Below are 17,741 nucleotides of genomic sequence, written 5' to 3'. Positions count from 1 at the left end.
GGGAGGTTATAGAGAGAAATAACACTATGGGCTTCACTGAGCCTAAAATTTGTTTCCCGAGGGGTTAAACGTGGAGAAGTGTGTGGATGAGGGATGTTTTATACAATGGCAGTCTCTTTCTGAGATTATCTTCCAAATAAGGCAAAATCAAGTTTCACTTTAAGGATTGTTTTGAACATGAGATTGGAAGGGATACTTTAATAGCACAACCTGAAACGAGAAGTTTGCTTCTCTTTAGTTCATAAAATCACGAGGATTTTCAAGGCCACCAGCCCACTGGGGAAGCTCCGAGAGTCTCTCAAATTCTCATGAATCTGCCAGAGCCCCTCTCAGAAGTTTGGGGCCAAACACAAGACAGCTAGGGTGTAATGAGGATAGTATGGTATTTCGTGCCAGATGACCAGTCCCTGTCATTAGCTAGGTGATGCTGAGTAGGTCATTCACCTTGCTGAGCTTTTTATGTCCTCTTGTGTAAAATGGGGATATTCATAATAGACTTGAAAGGCGGTTCTGGGAAGATTACATGGATCTAAGTATGAGAAAGGGCTTTATAAATTGTGAAGTGTTATACAGATGAGTGATTATACTATGCATAATAACTTATTTGTAATTTTACAGTGTTAAGCAGGGTATGTAGGCAGAAAGGGGAATTGCAGAGAGCTGGGGAGTCCTGTAATCAACACTTGGGTGAGCAGTCCCCAAAATGTGATCAGAAAACACAACCTCTTAAGGTGAGCCGTGAATGACCAAAAAAAAAAAAACAAAAAACTGGGGAGAGGAAAGAGGGGAAGAGAGGATTCCATGATAAAATAAATTCAGGAAACGCAGCCTATTCCCTCCTGTAGATTGAAATGCCGGCTAGCAGGTTGAAGTCTCCAGGGCAGGGAGATTGTCTGTATAACTTTGCTAAACGCAGTGTATTCTGTACTGTGGTACCCTTTCCCTCATAACACTTGGGTATATGCTCCCTTCTCTCCCCAGGAACTGGTTTCCTTGGAATACTTTGGGAAGCAACCTGCAGGAATACTTTGGAAAACAGTCTGCAAAGCAGGAATAATAGTGAATATCTATTTAGTGTTGCCTGTGCCTGATACAAACCTCAGTACTTTTCATCTTTTAACTCATGGATGCTTCCAGGAAGGCACTGTTTTTTATGTCCATTTTAATTAATTTTTTTTCAACGTTTTTTATTTATTTTTGGGACAGAGAGAGACAGAGCATGAACGGGGGAGGGGCAGAGAGAGAGGGAGACACAGAATCGGAAACAGGCTCCAGGCTCCGAGCCATCAGCCCAGAGCCCGACGCGGGGCTCGAACTCACGGACCGCGAGATCGTGACCTGGCTGAAGTCGGACGCTTAACCGACTGCGCCACCCAGGCGCCCCGTGTCCATTTTAGAGATGAGGATCCTGACGCTCTGAGGTTGTCATTCCCCGGGTCACATGGTTAGCAGTTGACCAGTCGCGTGCCCTGCTCCTCTTTGATACAAGCTACCTTGTTGAATCCTACAAACGATTGAACTCATGCCTCCCAAACTCTCAAAGCAATTGATCTTAATGCTCACCATATACTGGTGCTGACAATAGGTAGACTAGTGCGGCCAACATTGTGGAGTATGTGATTTTTAAATGCGTAGCCTACTTTAAAGAGTTTATTGGTGTTACTAAGAGAAAAGAGTAGTAATTTCCGTTTTTAGCTACAACGCCACCTGTGGTCTTCTGTTAGCGAGCTCTGACCCCCTTTTCACTCTAGGATCTTTCGAACACTGCAGTGCTTCAAACTGGTTTTCTGTTTCTTATTTTCATCCTGTCCCCAAGCCTGAATTTCACCATCTGTTTCAATAGGTGCTTTAACACCTGGGATACTTGTTACCAAGCATTAATCCAGAGACCCAGCTCAGACATTCTCATTTAACCTAGCAGCAAGGTGGTCCAGGAATCTCTATTTAAACAAGCCCCTCAGCAGTTCCGCTATGACTGGTCCACAGAACATATGTCCTCTCTTGATTTTCATTTAAGCTCTGAGTGTGAGGACACCCTACCGAGCTAGCACTTGCCAAATGAGAACCTTGGCCGAGTATCAGTGAAAGTTGAGGCAAAAACAGACTTCCACTCAGAGGGTTCAACCGAAGAGATGTTAACAGAAGGAAGACTTATAGAGGTGTGGTTATGGTAAAGAGAATCCAGAGGATGGTTGAGGCACCCAGGGTCTAGTAATAGCAGGAAGCAAGGGGAGGAAATATTGCTAGCTGGTGAAAGCTGGAGCCCTGGAGGAAGGGCAGTGGTATAGGGGTGCAGCCACAGGCAGAACTATGAAACCAAAGCTGAGAGGGAGCAACGAAGAAATACCCCAGCTTCTCTCCACCCTCTGATCTCCTGTTGGTGTCTTCCATTTGCTGAACTAAGAAAAGGCCAGAGTGTGAGGAAGCCCAGTAATACAACCCTCAGGGGTCACGCAGCAAGGTAGAGAGGCTAGATAATGAGTAGAGGACACCAAATAGTGAACAACCAGAAGATATTAATTTGAAATATTAATTGAACATTAATTGAAATTAACATCAGTTGAAAGCCTACCATGTGCTTCACTTGTGTCTACACTGTTGGAGATTCAGAATGCTAGAGACCCTGCTCCCGCTTTCAAAGAACCCACAGTCTAGAAAGGGGGACTGAACATGAACAAATAAATTCAGTAAAATACCACAGAGTAACTGCATTTTAGGAGTTAAATTGATCTCAGTGATCCAAAATAACATTTCTGGAAGCAGTAATCTGTTCTCCAGAGCAAGGATCATCCTACAGGGACCAAATAGATCAGATTTACTGTCCATAAAGCCTCTGTCACAACAACACAACTCTGGAACTGTGCAAGTCTGCTGCTGTAGCAGTGTCAATGAATGGGCATGGCTGTGTTGCGATAAAACTTTATAAAAACAGGCTTCAGGTTGGATTTGGCCCAGAGTTTGCCAACCCTTGCTTAACATAAACCATCTCACAGAAATATCTAGAATGGGGATCTGTAGCACTGGTAACTCGTGATATGAAACCACAGAATTGTAACTGGAATTAATATATTAGTCACCAGCAATTTGTTTATTGTGTCTTTCATGAGAAAAGGGAAGTAGGTGCGGATATTAGAGATTGGGGAAAGGAGGAATTTTGCAGTGGAAATGATTTTCGGTGGATGATAGGTATTATGGGAAATGTGAATAAACCAGATTCTTCCTCCTCCTATGTTGCATCAGCTTACTCACTACTAACACTGTACAAAAGGAAGTAAGACAGAGCATATCCGTATCATCAGCTTTCAATGATATTCTTCCACAGTGCACTGTGAGAGCACATTAGAAGGTGCTGGAGTTTTTATATGACTGCATTGCCGTGAGATTGAATAGTGGTTTCAGTTTCCAGTAGGTTTTATAAGTATCTCTTGCCTTCAGATGTTAAACTAATTTTCATATTGCACACACTAGAAAAAAAAAAAGAAAGAAAAATACTCATTCCAAACAACTGATGTTCTCCTTGGCATTGTGATAGAAAACAGAGCAGATTGTTTGTGGGAATGCACCAGGTGAACTTGTAGTTAGTTAGTGCAGGATAGTAGATAGAACCTAGAGAGAGGGCTCTTACCAGGTTTTATACTTGAAGTTTTTTTTTTAATTTAATAAATCAGTTAATTTATTTGTTTTATCATTCATCAGAAACCAAGATGGCAAGCAAGGATCTCTGCTGAGATAATGGCACAGGGTGGTTTGCTACCTTTTAGCCTTGCTTGGGGGTTTGGTTATCAGAACAGTGAAATAATAGCCACTTAAGGCTTTTCCTCCAGTTTTGTTCCCTTTTTCCAGTTGTGTTTCTGAACCCCTCTTAAGATTGTAGGGTCTTGGAGTCCAGGATAGAAAGGCATCAGGGGAACTATGACAAATACTCAGAACTGCCCTTCCCTCCTGGCTGCCTCTTCAGGTCCAGGCTATCCAACACAGTAGTCTTCAAGTTTCTTTTCTGGTGGATTTCCTAAAACCGTGCCGTCCAATATGGTAGCCACCAGCCATATGTGGCTATTAAGCCCTTGAAATATGGCCTGTCCAAATCAAGAGATGCTGCAAATGTAAAACACGTACCAGATTTCAAAAACTCAATATAGAGAAAATAATGTGAAATATCTCACTAGTAATTTTTTACATTGCATGTGTGTTATAATAATATTGTGGGTATATTGGGTTAGATAAAATAGTTTTTTTTAAAGGGTATACCCTAGAGAAACACTGTACTTATCCTATGAAATAGTACAAAATATTTTCTTAGTTTATATATATGTATCAAATCATTGTGTTGTGTACCTTGAATTAATACAGTATTATATGTCAGTTATATTTCAGTAGAACTGGAGGGATCAAGACAAAATTGAATTTTGCTTTTAATAATAAAAATTAGAGCTAAAATAGATAAATGGGCTATTAAAGTTATTTTGTGGTTTTTTTTTTTTTTTTCCTTTTTAGATTTTATTTACATATTTGGCTCCCATTATGTTTCCATGAATAGCGCTGCTTTCGATTTCTGAAACACTGTATTTGGGCCTTTATCCAGTTTTCAGTGGACGTCTAAATTTTATCATTGGTTTGACTGAAGTTTTTTGTTAATAGGAGGTAGAAAATGTTAAACATGATGTATATGGTACTTGGCTATAATTTAAATGAGCGTATATGATTTGATAAAATCTTAAGTTTTAAAATCTGAGTTTATTAAATAATAGTATAACAGTTCTGAATAAATCACGTGAAATGTTTATCCTTAGGTTTTATCTAATTTACTTCAAAAGATCTGGTAGCCATGTAGAGCATTCCACCTATCTTTAAAGGGATCAGCATCATTAACCTTTATTGCTCTGGCTTTTCTGAATTCAGAACATCCTAACACAGGCCAAAGTACTCTATTTCTACTGCCAAGCCTCTCCTTTAACAGAAATTTGTGGAAGAAGGGAAAGATCAGAAACCTATGGTTTAAAAAGCCTTGACACAGCAATAAAGGAAGTTTCTTCGGAACCAGTATTTTGAGCGGTCTCTTTCGTAGTCCTAACAGCAGGGATGGGTGATGGGTAAAGAAGGACATTGGCTGTATTGAATGCAGTCTCATGGATAGAAGAGTGAGTGATGCAGATTTGAGGATCTGTCCCATTGCTACATAGGTAGGTTCCCCTAGGAAAGTTCTCTTATTCCCTTTGGGTGGGGGTTTACCTCTTTGAAGATTACTGATTTAAGATGAGCCACTGATACAAGATAGAAGCCTTTGCCCTCTTTTCCTTGTTAAGCCACGCCAGAAGGCCTATGATAATAAGAAAGATAACAATGCAATCTATACAGCTCTTCTTACCTCAAAATGTGAGCTCTCGGAGGTCAGTGCAGGAATTTGGAGGTGGTCCAGCACTTTTAGGGTGGTCCACACACTCCTCAAGTGGTGAGATCTTTCCGAAAATAAGTCCCCAAAATGAGATGTCCGCCTAAACTCATGACCCTTCATCCAAAAAGGCCTGCCAGCCAGTGACTGCCACACTTTGCTCAACAACTTTCTCTAGATTCTTTCAACCTTTTCAGAAGAGCTGCTGGCCCAGAGCCTCGGGTGAGAGCTTTGGGTGAACTAATGGCCCAACTGCTCTCACTCCTGGATGGAAGGTTCAGGTGCTTAGTGCAGCACCGTCTGCAGGCAACTACACTTGTGAGCGCACCTGCCGGGGTCTGGGGTGGGGGGTAACCAGAAATGAGGACACCAGTTCTGTGCCCTCCAGGAGTTCATAGATAGTTGCTGGCTGGAGAGATGCCTCTTCTCCTCCCAAGAGCAACTCAGAGCACCTTCAGAAAATATAACCCCTGTCCCACATTCTCCTCTTGTTTTACTATATAAAATAGACATAACATTTATCATTCAATTATTTAAAATTTTTTTGATGTTTATTATTTTTGAGAGAGAGAGACAGAGAGCAAGCAGGGAAGGGGCAGAGAGAGAGGGAGACACAGAATCAGAAGCAGGCTCCAGGCTCTGAGCTGTCAGCACAGAGCCTGACGCAGGGCTTGAACTCACAAACCGCAAGACCATGACCTGAACTGTAGTTGGCCGCCCAACCGACTGAGACACCCAGGCGCCCCATCATTCAATTATTTTTTAATGTGCAGGGCATTAATTACACTCACAATATTACGTAACCATCCTATCTATTTCCTGAACTTTTTCATCATCCCAGACAGAAACTCTGCACTGGTTAAGCAACAACTCCCCATTCCCTGTCCCCTCCCCCCACAACCAGCTCCTGGCAACCTCTCTATTCTACTCTGTAAGAATTTGCCTGTTCTGGAAGCCACATAGGAATAGAATCATACAGTATTTGTCCTTTGGTGTCTGGCTTATTTCACCTAGCATAATGTTTTCAAAGTTGACCCATGTTATAGCATGTGTCAGAACATTCCTTTTTTAAAAAAAAAAAATTAATGTTTTTATTTATTTTTGAGACAGAGACAGAATATGAGCAGGGGAAGAGCAGAGAGAGAGGGAGACACAGAATCGGAAGCAGGCTCCAGGCTCTGACCTGTCAGCACAGAGCCTGACGTGGGGCTCAAACTCACAGACTGAGATCATGACCTGAGCTGAAGTCAGACGCTTAACCAACTGAGCTACCCAGGTGCCCCAGAACATTCCTTTTTATGGCTGAATAATATTCCGTTATTTGAACATACCACGTTTTGTTAATCTGTTCATCTATTGGGTTGTTTCCACTTTCTGACTCTTATGAATAATACTGCTGTCAACATTGGTGTGCAAGTATCGGTTTGAGTCCTTGTTTTCGATTCTTTGGGCTATATACCTAAAAGTGGAATTATTGGGTCATGTAGTAATTCTATATATAACATTGAAATAACTTCCAGACTGTTTTCCGCCACAGACAGCTGCCCCACTTTACATGCTTATCAGCAATGAATGAATGTTTGAATTTCCCCACATCCTCACCAACACTTGGGAGTTTTTGGTTTTGCCTTTGTTTTTTAAGTAATAACCATCCTAGTGTGTGTGACGTAGTTATCTCATTGTAGTTTTGATTTGCATTTCCCTAATGGTTAAAAATGTTGAGGCTTTTTTTCATGTGTCATTTGTGTAACTTCCTTGGAGAAATATCTGTTGACATCCTTTCCCCATTTTAAAATTGGATTGTTTGTCCTCTTGTTGTAGGTGCTCTTTATATATTCGGGATTTGATCCCTTATCAGATATATGATTTGGAAATGTTTTCTCACATTCTGTGGATTGTCTTTTGACTTTTTTGACAGTGTCTTTTGATGCACAAAAGTTTTTAATTTTGATGTTATTTAGTTTACCTATCTTTTAATTCTTATTGCCTGTGTTTTTGGCACCATTGTGAAATCCAAAGTCATAAAGATTTTCCACTATGTTTCATAGCCTTGAGTCTTTAAAAGGATCCATTTTAAGTTAATTTTTGCATATGGTGTGAGAGAAAGGTCCAGCTCATTCTTTCCCTATGAATATCTAGTTTCTGCACATCATTTGTTGGAAAGACTGTCCTTTCTCCATTGAAGGGTCTTGGCTCCCTTGCCAAAAATCAGTTGGCCATATATTTGCAAGTTTATTTCTGGTTTCTTTATTCTGTTCAATCACGTTTTATCCATATGCCAGTACCACACTGTTTTGGTTACTATTGCTTTGTAGCAGTTTTTAAATAAGGAAATGTGAGCCTTCCAACTTCGCCTTTTTTTTTTTCAAGATTGTTTTGACTGTTTGTGATCCCTTGAAATTTCATATACATTTTCCAGATGTTCTCATCTTTTAAAAAATTACACAATTAAAATGCAGGCAAACAAAGGATAAAATAATCACAGATAATCTCACAACCTAGAAGCATCTATTATTAACAAGTTTTAAGCATTTGTCTACAAAACAGCATGGGATACCACTTCACATCCTCTAGGATGGCTGTCAAAAGACAAATCATAGCAAATGATGGAGAAGATGTGGAGACACAAGAACGCTCACACGCTGTTGGAGAAAATGTAAAATGGCACAGCCACTTGTGAAAACAGTCTGGCAGTTCCCGAAAAGGATAAACATAGAGTTACCATATGACCCAGCAATTCCATTACTGGGTATATGCACAAGAGATATAAAAATATATGTCCACATAGAAACTTTTACACAAATGCTGATAATAGTATTATTCATAATAGCCAAAAAGTATAAACAACAATAATGTCTCATTTATGGAATAGATAAATAAAATGTGGCATATCTGTACAATGGAATATTATTCAGTAATAAAAAGAAAAGAGGTACTGATATACTCTACAATGAACATTTTACTAAGTGAAAGAAGCCGGTGACAAAGAACTACATATTGTATGATTCTGTTTATATTAAATGCTCAGAATAAGCAAATCTGTAAAGACAGAAAGTAGATTAAACAGTTGCCTACGGCTGGCCAGGGGAAGGGAGATGTGGGTGCAGGAGGGTTCAGAGTTTCTTCTGGGAGAATGGAAATGTTGCACATTTGATTGTAGTGATGGATGCACAACCCGGAGAATATACTAAAAGGTTGTATACTTTAAATGAGAGAATTGTCTGATATGCAACCCATATCTCAGTAATGCTATTAAACAAGAGACATAGGTTTGAATATATTGTTTCATACCTTTTTTTTTTTTTACTTAATGTAACGGAATCTTTCCATGACCTGAAAGTTTTTTAATTTTGTTACTTTTAATAGACACACAGTTTTAATGAAAATAGATATAGCATTCATTACATACACACACACACACACACACACACACACACACACACATGTCAATATAAGTCAATCCTACACTGTTGGTGTTTAATTCTCCATACACATGATGGGTTTTTCCCCTAATATAAACAATGTTGGAATTTATGAGATTTAGCCTGATCAGTGTTGATTAGTTGTGAAATAATCATGTCCTTGAAAGTCATGACAAATAGTGATTAGTCATTTTGTTAAGACACACATTTGGATCTTACATGCTGAGAAGACTGATGTGTGGAAGTTAATTATTTTGCTATTGATCTGTCCTGGATGACACCTTAATTAGGTTTATTCATGAGTGTGGGGGTTCAGGAGGGTCTCTCAAATGTGAAGGGTTTATACAGCTGCTGCAGTAATGGCATTGTGGTTCTTGCAATGTTGGCAAGTGTTAGACACAACTTGGAAATAAAAAGCCATATAGATTTATAAGGGGAAAGATGGCAGAAGTAATTATAATTATAATTTTTAAAGCCAGTTGGGCTAATGAGGTGAGGTTTCCTTCTCTTGTAACAACTTTGTCATAGTACCCGTAGAGGCTGGATCTTTGGTGTAGTTCCTTGTAAACCAAAAAAGGGTTGAGTTTAACTAGGTTCAAAGCCAATATAATCGCCTCACCTGGGCTGCTAGTAAATAAACAAATGTGTGAGTTCATCTCTGAGAAAACTTTGGGCACAATTTTTAGAGCAGGAGAAATTGTGTCTAAGCCCTGGCTCCCTGGTGCCCTCATGGGTTCTTCAGACTTTCTTCTTCAGGTAGTGAAATTCATTTATACTAAAAGAGAATGACTAACTATAGTTAAACAGTTTGTGAAAGGGAGGCAAGTGAAGGTAGGCCAGGGCCCTTAGAACCACACTCCAAATGCGGTCACCACTTCACCTACGTGTCAGTCTGGCCACGTGGTCTCAACAGTACATGCACTTATTGCCTAACCACGGTCATGTGTGACACTGCCACTCGGCTGAGATGAGCCATGTGGAAAGAAGGTGCGGAATTCTCACAGTGAAATCTAGAGTGGCTCCTGGATGTGGCTTAGAATTCAGGCACCATTTGGGAAAACCTTGGAGGTGGGGCTGGCGTGCTTCCCACGGGGTTCGTTTGTTACTCAGAGTCATGGCAGCGTTTGGTTTTAGTTGAGCTTCGTATTGTTTTCTTTTTGGAGTGAGGAAGCAACGGTCAGGGCAAAAGCCAGTATCACTGTATTAATACATGGCTTTATATTTGTGTGCCCATGTATTGGAAGGGGCTTGCTTAGGGAAACAGCTAGTTAAAAACCCTGGATTTTGCATTTGAAATATTCTTTGTTCTGTTTACAACCATGCCCTGAGATATTTTCCCACATTTTCTTCTTTATAAGTTCCCCAGTGATGTTTTCGTGGCCTATCCTGGGAAGATCTGTCTTTCCATTTATCAAAACAAATGGCAAGCTGGGGACCATTTAAAGTAGTTTTTTTAGTTAATAAAGCCAATCTCCTTGTTCTGTTATGTTAAAAGTACATTATCTTTTTTATTGCCGGTTCTCTATGGCTAGGTCTGTTTTCTGTCTTAGCAACCTCAGGGCTGCCCCACTTGCTTACTGTGTAGAGAATTACAAAATCATCAAGGGTGGGGCAGCACCAGCTGACTTACAGTACAAACCATTTCTCAAAATAACCACAACAGTGCAATACTGATGTGTAATTTACGTCACAGTATGTTTTTATGAAATAGTTTGTGGCATTTTCATTTCTATTCCGGATGGAATCTTGTTCTCTCTCCCTTCTAATCAGGCATTTAATTTATTTTTATTATTAATATTTTCCACTCCTTGTCTTGGCATGCCTCCAATTTAACAGCTTTGATGAGGGGAAAAAAAAAAAAAAAGCAACCAACAACCGATCCTCCCCCGACCCCAGCTCCTCCCCAACATCAGTTTAACTGCAAATGTATTTTCCCCTTTGATGTGTACTTACTCTGGGTACTGAGTTTACTGCCTTGAGAGAGCTTGAGAAATATGGTGGGACACATTACACATTTACACGGCGTTGTAACCAGGAATTGATAAAGTTGACGTACAACTTTGGAATTTTAAACACTTTCAACCAAGTCAGGCTATTTAGTCTCCTTCTCTGCTGTCTTTTGCTTTTACGAATGTCTTTCTGTATAATGTCCTGTAATTAGAACAGGAAATCATTGAGTAACTGTAAGATGAATAAGAGCACTTAGACTGGAAGGAAAATTACCTTCCGAGAAATTATATTCTCTCTCTCCTTTTTTTTTTTCCTGCATGTTACAATGTTGGTAATGATAGTAACAGCTGTAGCTACTCTTATCTGTAGAATTTTCATGCTTAGGTTTTCTGAAGTAAAAAAAAATCATTTTCAGTAATAATCAGAAATGAATGGACAGAAAATAGGAAATGCCTAATTATGACAAATATTCAGTGTCACAGCAGAGCAGCAATTAAATGGAAACTTCAATATAATTGTCAATAGCAGTAAGAATTGGAACAGTGCCAGGTATATAAAGTTGATGCTTTGCCGTGGGTTGGTTGCTAGGAGCACAGTGAAAAGTATAAAGCTTTGAGAAAGGAATGTCTAATGTAATAAAGTAACAGAAAGAAGCATAAATCATTGTAAGAGCCTCTCATATTGACATTATTTTACTTAAATTGTCTCAAAACTAGACATCAAGTTTTATAACAGGAGCAAATTCATATTTGCTTGAGGGAAAAAAAAGAACACTGTATGTTGTCTTTGAAGGACTGGGGACTTTGTGTCTCAAACGTAGCCTTCATACATATTTGGAATCTTTTAAGTGAAAATCTTTAAATGTTTGTTTCTATTGGCATCCAAATGCATTTGCCCTAATGCGATTAGAGAACTAAAGGGCAAAATACTTGGCAGATTTTTCAGTTGAGGTAATTAGGTGCAGGAAGGAACATGCATACTTTTTCCACCAGGCTCTATAAAATCCTGGTGCAAAGATTTTTTTTTTTTAAGATTTTTCTTTTTAAGCTTACTGATGTTAGAAGTAGATTATAGTGGTTTTCAGTAAGCATAATAGTGTGATGTTTCCGAAACAAGCCTTCCCCTTCTTCCCCCAGAATGAAAAAGAAAGTTACATTTCTAAATGTTGTGTAACAGATAAAAGCAAATTTCTCCTCCGGAATTTATGTTTTCAGCCTTCTGTGCATTTGGCCACCATTATCTGTTTAAAAAAAAAATAGCATTATGGATATTTGAAAGTCAATGCTCCATTAATTCATTGTGTTTGCTATTTCATGCATTTCTCTTTGTATAAAGACAACTTGAGCAACGTGCTATTCAGAATGAATGCCTGCTCTTACCCTCTCCCCCCCCCCCCACCCCTTCCCCATTCCCAGCCCAACTCTGAGGATTAAAGCAATGGTATACAGTTACTGTTTGAAAAGCTTGGGTGGAGTCTCACGTTATAATTACAGTTTCTCTGTGGAATTCTGTTTTGGACTTTGAAAATATATAAATAAGTGAAAAATTGACATTGAGAGAGGTTAACAAAACGTGTAATTATGATATAAGCACAGGATTAGAGTAATTTTGGTTGAGCATTACAAGCAGTGTACTTTAGGTATTAACTTTTAATAGGCAAAATTCTTTTCACTGAAGTTGAAATGAGGTTTAGTAATTTTGGGTCTCTTATTCCCTTTGAATATTTCATTTAAAAATATTTCACTTTCTTTTTTGGTGGGGAGGGGAATTGAGAAATGGGATGACATTTTAATAGAATATCATAATATGGCTTAAAATTTCAGTCTTTGGTACCAACAATTTATTGCTGATCATTTTCTGTTAACAGAAATCAAGTAATGCATACATAATCCAACCAACTATAGCTGACTAGAGTGTGTTAGAATAAGATTCCTTGGGGTAATACTTTGATTTCTTTTCCTATGTGGGTGTGGTTGAAAGAAAATCTTTGTTCCAGGAACACTCTGTTTATCTTTCGCTAAACAAATGTGCAATTTATCCATTCTTTATTCATTCTTAGATTTATCTGCTAGACCTATTATGAATTGGAAAGGGAAAAATATCCTATGCAGCATTTATTGGCAGCCTCCGTTTCATGGGTAACTGCATAGGAGTGTTTGTTTATATGTACATGAAATGCAAAAGGAGGAAAGTAGTAGCTGAGGAATTTAAATAAGAGTTCTTGAAAGGGTTGTTTGGCTTTATTTGTTTCTTAGTGTACTAGGGCAAAATAAAATGTGACAGCTGTTGAACAATTTAATAGTTTTGTAGCTGTATGAGGAAGACGTTAATTTAATGCAAAGGCTTAGGGGGAAGTTATAGGATCATGAGTTTAGATCTGGAAAACTCTTCCAAACTCATAATTTTATTCTCTGCTTTACATACTTTCCTGTGAAGGTGACTGTACTTGGGAGAATAAAATTCTTCTCCAGTTGACTAAGCATGTCTACCAAATTCTTCTAGGGTAAAGTTTCTCTGAGGTATCTTCACTCGGAGAAATTTTACCCTAGATGAATGGTTGGTTCTTTCAGATCACACCTTCACTATAGATCTTCTCTTCACTCTCACCTAGAATGTTTTCTTAACTTTCATGGAAGTCCTGAGGGTCTCATGGCTTTGTCTGTTTTTGTTGTTGCTGTTGTTTTTTTGTTTTGTTTTGTTTTTATTTTTTGTTTTTTTTTTTATTAAGGACAATTCCTTTCATGATGTCTAATTGTAAGGTTGGAAATTTACCTCTGTCCAAACAATGCCAAAGTTCTGGTCCAAATGGATGATTCTTTTCATAAAGAGCAAAAGTATCATAATTTTTTGGTTTGGTAGTAGTAAGTAGCATTGCCACATTAAACCAGGTCCCAGCTGGACCTCTAGATTCTTAGTATGGAAGAGGTTAATGAGGCACAGGGGTTCTGGGCTTGCACAACCTGAAGTTGGCTTTAGTTCCTATTATATGGGTAGAAAGTAGGAAGCTGATATACACAATCCTCCACTTATCCATGGAGGATACATTCCAAGACCCCGGGTGGATGCCTGAAACTGCAGATAGCACCAAACCCTATATATGCTGTTTTTTCCTATTAATACACACCTGTGAAAAAGTTGAATTTATCAGCTGGGCACAGTAAGAGATGAATAATAATAACTAATAATAAAATTGAACACTAATAACAATATACTGTAAGAAAAGTTATGTGAAAGTAGTGTCTCTCAAAACACCTTATACTGTACTCACCCTTGTTCTGTGATGATGTGAGATGATTGGATGCCCGAGCGAGGAGAACAAGTGAGGTGGATGATGTAGGCATTGTGACGTGGCGTTAGGCTACCACTGACCTTCTGATGATATGTCAGAAGGCGGATCATCTGCTTCCAGACCGCCGTTGACCACAAACCGCAGAAAGCGAAACCGCAAAAAGCGAGACCACTGCACATGAAAGATGTGTCAGTGCTGCTAGATCATTACAATGTGACTTGCAATGTTCCCAAATGACAGCAAGCTAACTGAACCGGAGTAGAACCTGGCTTGTAGCTGGCTGAATCCTACAGTTCTTGATGAAACAGAGGTTTCGTATTTTACGTGACCAAAAGCCATCATCCTCCTCCCTAATATTGTAAGTTGCTTAAATTTCTAATAATAATATGTCAAATAAACAAAGACTTTCTTTCAACCACAGCCACATAGGAAAAGAAATCAAAGTGGTACGTTAATGATAATAATTTTGCTATTATTAGTATTTGTGACATTTTGTCATAAAGAAAAGCCCATCAAACTTGGAATTAAAAGACCAGGTGGCAATCTCACCTCTGTCACTTTGCTTCCTTGAGATCCCGAACTAGTCACTTGGGTGTCTGAACTTGTTACCCCACCTCTGAATTGAGGGATGTTCAGAAGCAGTAAATCCTACTAATAGGGTTGTTGTGAGGAACAGAAGAGATGTGTTTTGTGAAAGACCCTTGTAAATTTTTGTGTTCTATTATCAGTACTACAAATCATAGTATTTCTAAACAAATAGTCCCTCTGTCCCTTGTATTGTTGGCTAAGAGAGCTTGTTTTCATTTGGGGTCTTCTTAACACCTACAACAATCTGGGAAAGTGGCAAGAAGAAGGGAATTCGGTCCTATATTCTTTTCTGGATACAGTGGGGGTTTTGATAGAAGCATATACCTAAAAACAAGTTATAAATATATATATTCTTGGGAACCCCAACTGAAGATGTTTCAACTTAACAATTTTTTGACTTTACAATTGTGTAAAAGTGATATGCATTCAATAGAAACTGTACTTTGAGTTTGAATGTGAATCTTTTCCCAGGCTGGCGATATGGGCACAATACTGTTTGGTGCCTGCCATCAGCCCCCAGCCACAACTCCCAGTCAGCCACACGGTCACGAGGGTCAACAACTGACACACTGGTACCATTCTGTACCCATGCAACTATTCTGTTTCTCACTTTCAGTAAAGTACTCAATAAATAACATGAGATATTCAATACTTTATTATAACATAGGCTTTGTGTTAGATGATTTTGCCCAATCTCAGTGTTCTGAGCACATTTAAGGTAGGTGAGGCTAAGCTACGGCGTTTGGTAGATTGGGTGTATTCAATGTCTTTTCAATTTAGGGTATTTTCAATGTATAATGGGTTGTCGAGACATATTCCCATTGAAAGTGGAGTGTGTGTGTGTGTGTGTGTGTGTGTGTGTGTTTACACATACATACAGAAACAGAAATCAAAACCCAAACTGAATAAATTATTATACATCTGTGCAAAAGCTAAATTCAGACTTTGAGGTAGTGGTTTCAAAGTTTAATGTGCATGAACTACTTGGGAGCTTGTTAAAAATGTAAATTCCTGGGCCCTAACCTTCAAGATTCTGAGTTAGTGGTTCTCGATAGGCCCCTAGGGCCTGCCTTTTTACAGTTACTCTATGCAATTCTGATGCGGGCAGTCCTGGGAGCACTCTTAGAGGTAATATCTCCAAAATGAATGGATATCATAGGACATATTTCCATGACTTGGACCAGAGGGAAATTGCTAGCTTTTCTTCCAACAGAAAGAGGATTCATGGCTTGGCTTGTGTTTTGGGAACTGCATGAAGAAAGAGGGATAAATGTTTGGAGCTAGGATGAGGTGAAGAGAAAAAACAAAAACAAACAAACAAACAAACAAACAACAACAACAACAAAAACCAGGTCATTTCTAAGCACGAAAGATAGCCAGGGAGCAGATTCCAGAGAATTAGGGAGAGGTTAGAGATGGCATTATCATGAAAAATGATCAGAGAAAAACAGAAAGAGAATGAAGGGACAAGAAGGAAGTGAAATGGTCCCAAGAACGCAGGTGACATCTTCTGCTATAAAACTAACCCTGAAGCATCCATTCTTCTGCCATCATTCCACCTGAAAAGCAGGATGCCCTCCATTTCATTTCAAGACCACTTGGAGAAACTAGTGCAACCATTGCCCCCGTACAGAAAGCCAACAGCACAACCAAGATAGAATTTTGGAAGCTGTGTATAGATTTGCACAGTATTTACTCTTTACAGACATGGTATTAGGTGATGAGCATGCTGAAATAAGTCCTCAGAGTCCGTGGTTATACCCTCTCTCATCCACAATGTCTTGGACAAATACAGCATAATAATACAGTTGACACGTTGGGGGCCGCTTCAGTGGTCTGGAGTTCTGATGATGTTTGGTGGATAGTTCCTATAAAATTCTTTGTGCTTGAACTCTATAGAAAGCACAGATTTGAACCCAAAGTGTGAACTAGGGTCTGGGTCTGCCATAAAAATCTCAAATTTAAATGCCTTGGGGCATATTTCAGCATCTTAAAAACTGTACTTCATTTGGGGACTTGCCTTCAATGTAAACATATTTCCTTTTAATTCAGTATGGCAGCTGACAAAGTGACTACCCACAACCAGGCAGGAGTCTAAGAAATGTAAACTGTTAAAAGATGTCATCTTGAAAGCAGCTAAACATCTCCATTCTCAAAGAAGCCTCCAGCCTGAGGAACTAAGTGAACATAATTAGAAATACATCTGGGTATTGGCCTCCTATCTGAAAAGGTCACATGCACACCTTCCACTGGTACTGGTTATATTCTATCATTTGTTCTGTCCTGACTCATTTGTCTCCCACTGGTTACCAGATGGCTACGATAATGTTGGTATCCTTAACAACTGTCTTGTGCAATTCCCTGCAGCATGGTAAGGACTCAAAATATTGAGTGTTTTCCCTTTGGATAAGCCAGTGACATATCTGGGAATTGCTTACAAACGCCCTGACGGAGTGGTTATAAAGAGTGATGGCAGACTGGGTCATGGAGCCTAAATTCAGCTTGACATTGTGCAGGTGGCAGGCTACCAAAGGGGAGTTTTTGCCATTTCTCAGGCTGAAGATGAAGGCAGGATTCCTCCATGCAGAATCTGGTTTTTATAAATAATCACTTAATATAGAGAGGTGTAGATAAGCATTAAGATCATTGTAAAAGAGAGTTTCATTAAAGTGGCTGAAATGTTCTGAGCTAAGTTGGTTCTGATGGAGCTGTCACAAGGATGCTTGGGGAGTCCTCTCAGCATGGTTCTCTGAGATGTGCCAAGTTACCAGATGGATTGGAGGAACATTAGAAGGTAGGGGGTAGGAGAAGGGGGGAGGGCAAAGAAGGTGGAGGTATCAATCAAGTTGGGATAGATCATGCTGCAAAAACAAATAACCCCCCAAAGCACAGCCTCACTTACAACAACAAAGGTTCCTTTTGTGCTTGTGTTCTGTGTCCATTTAGGATCAAGGAGGGGTCTCTGCTCCATGTGATTCTTACTCCAAGACCCTGACTGGCAGAGTAGCCACTATCTGAATCATTACAGATGCCCAGGACAAAGGGAAAGAGAGTGTTGTCAGTCAAACACTGGCCCCTAAAGTAGCCACTCACTTCTGTCACA

At 39.3% G+C, this 17,741-nt stretch overlaps 1 protein-coding gene across 1 annotated transcript in view; it reads left to right on the top strand.

Annotated features, from left to right (window-relative positions):
* ARID5B (AT-rich interaction domain 5B) overlaps positions 1 to 17,741 on the top strand; it is a 179,703-nt gene that overhangs the window by 69,774 nt on the left and 92,188 nt on the right. The gene's annotated exons all lie outside the window — the stretch shown is intronic.

The sequence above is a fragment of the Lynx canadensis genome, chromosome D2, assembly GCF_007474595.2.
Source record: "Lynx canadensis isolate LIC74 chromosome D2, mLynCan4.pri.v2, whole genome shotgun sequence".
NCBI lineage: Eukaryota > Metazoa > Chordata > Mammalia > Carnivora > Felidae > Lynx > Lynx canadensis.
The sequence above is the reverse complement of the archived record's forward strand: the minus strand, read 5'-3'. Positions and strand labels throughout refer to the sequence as shown.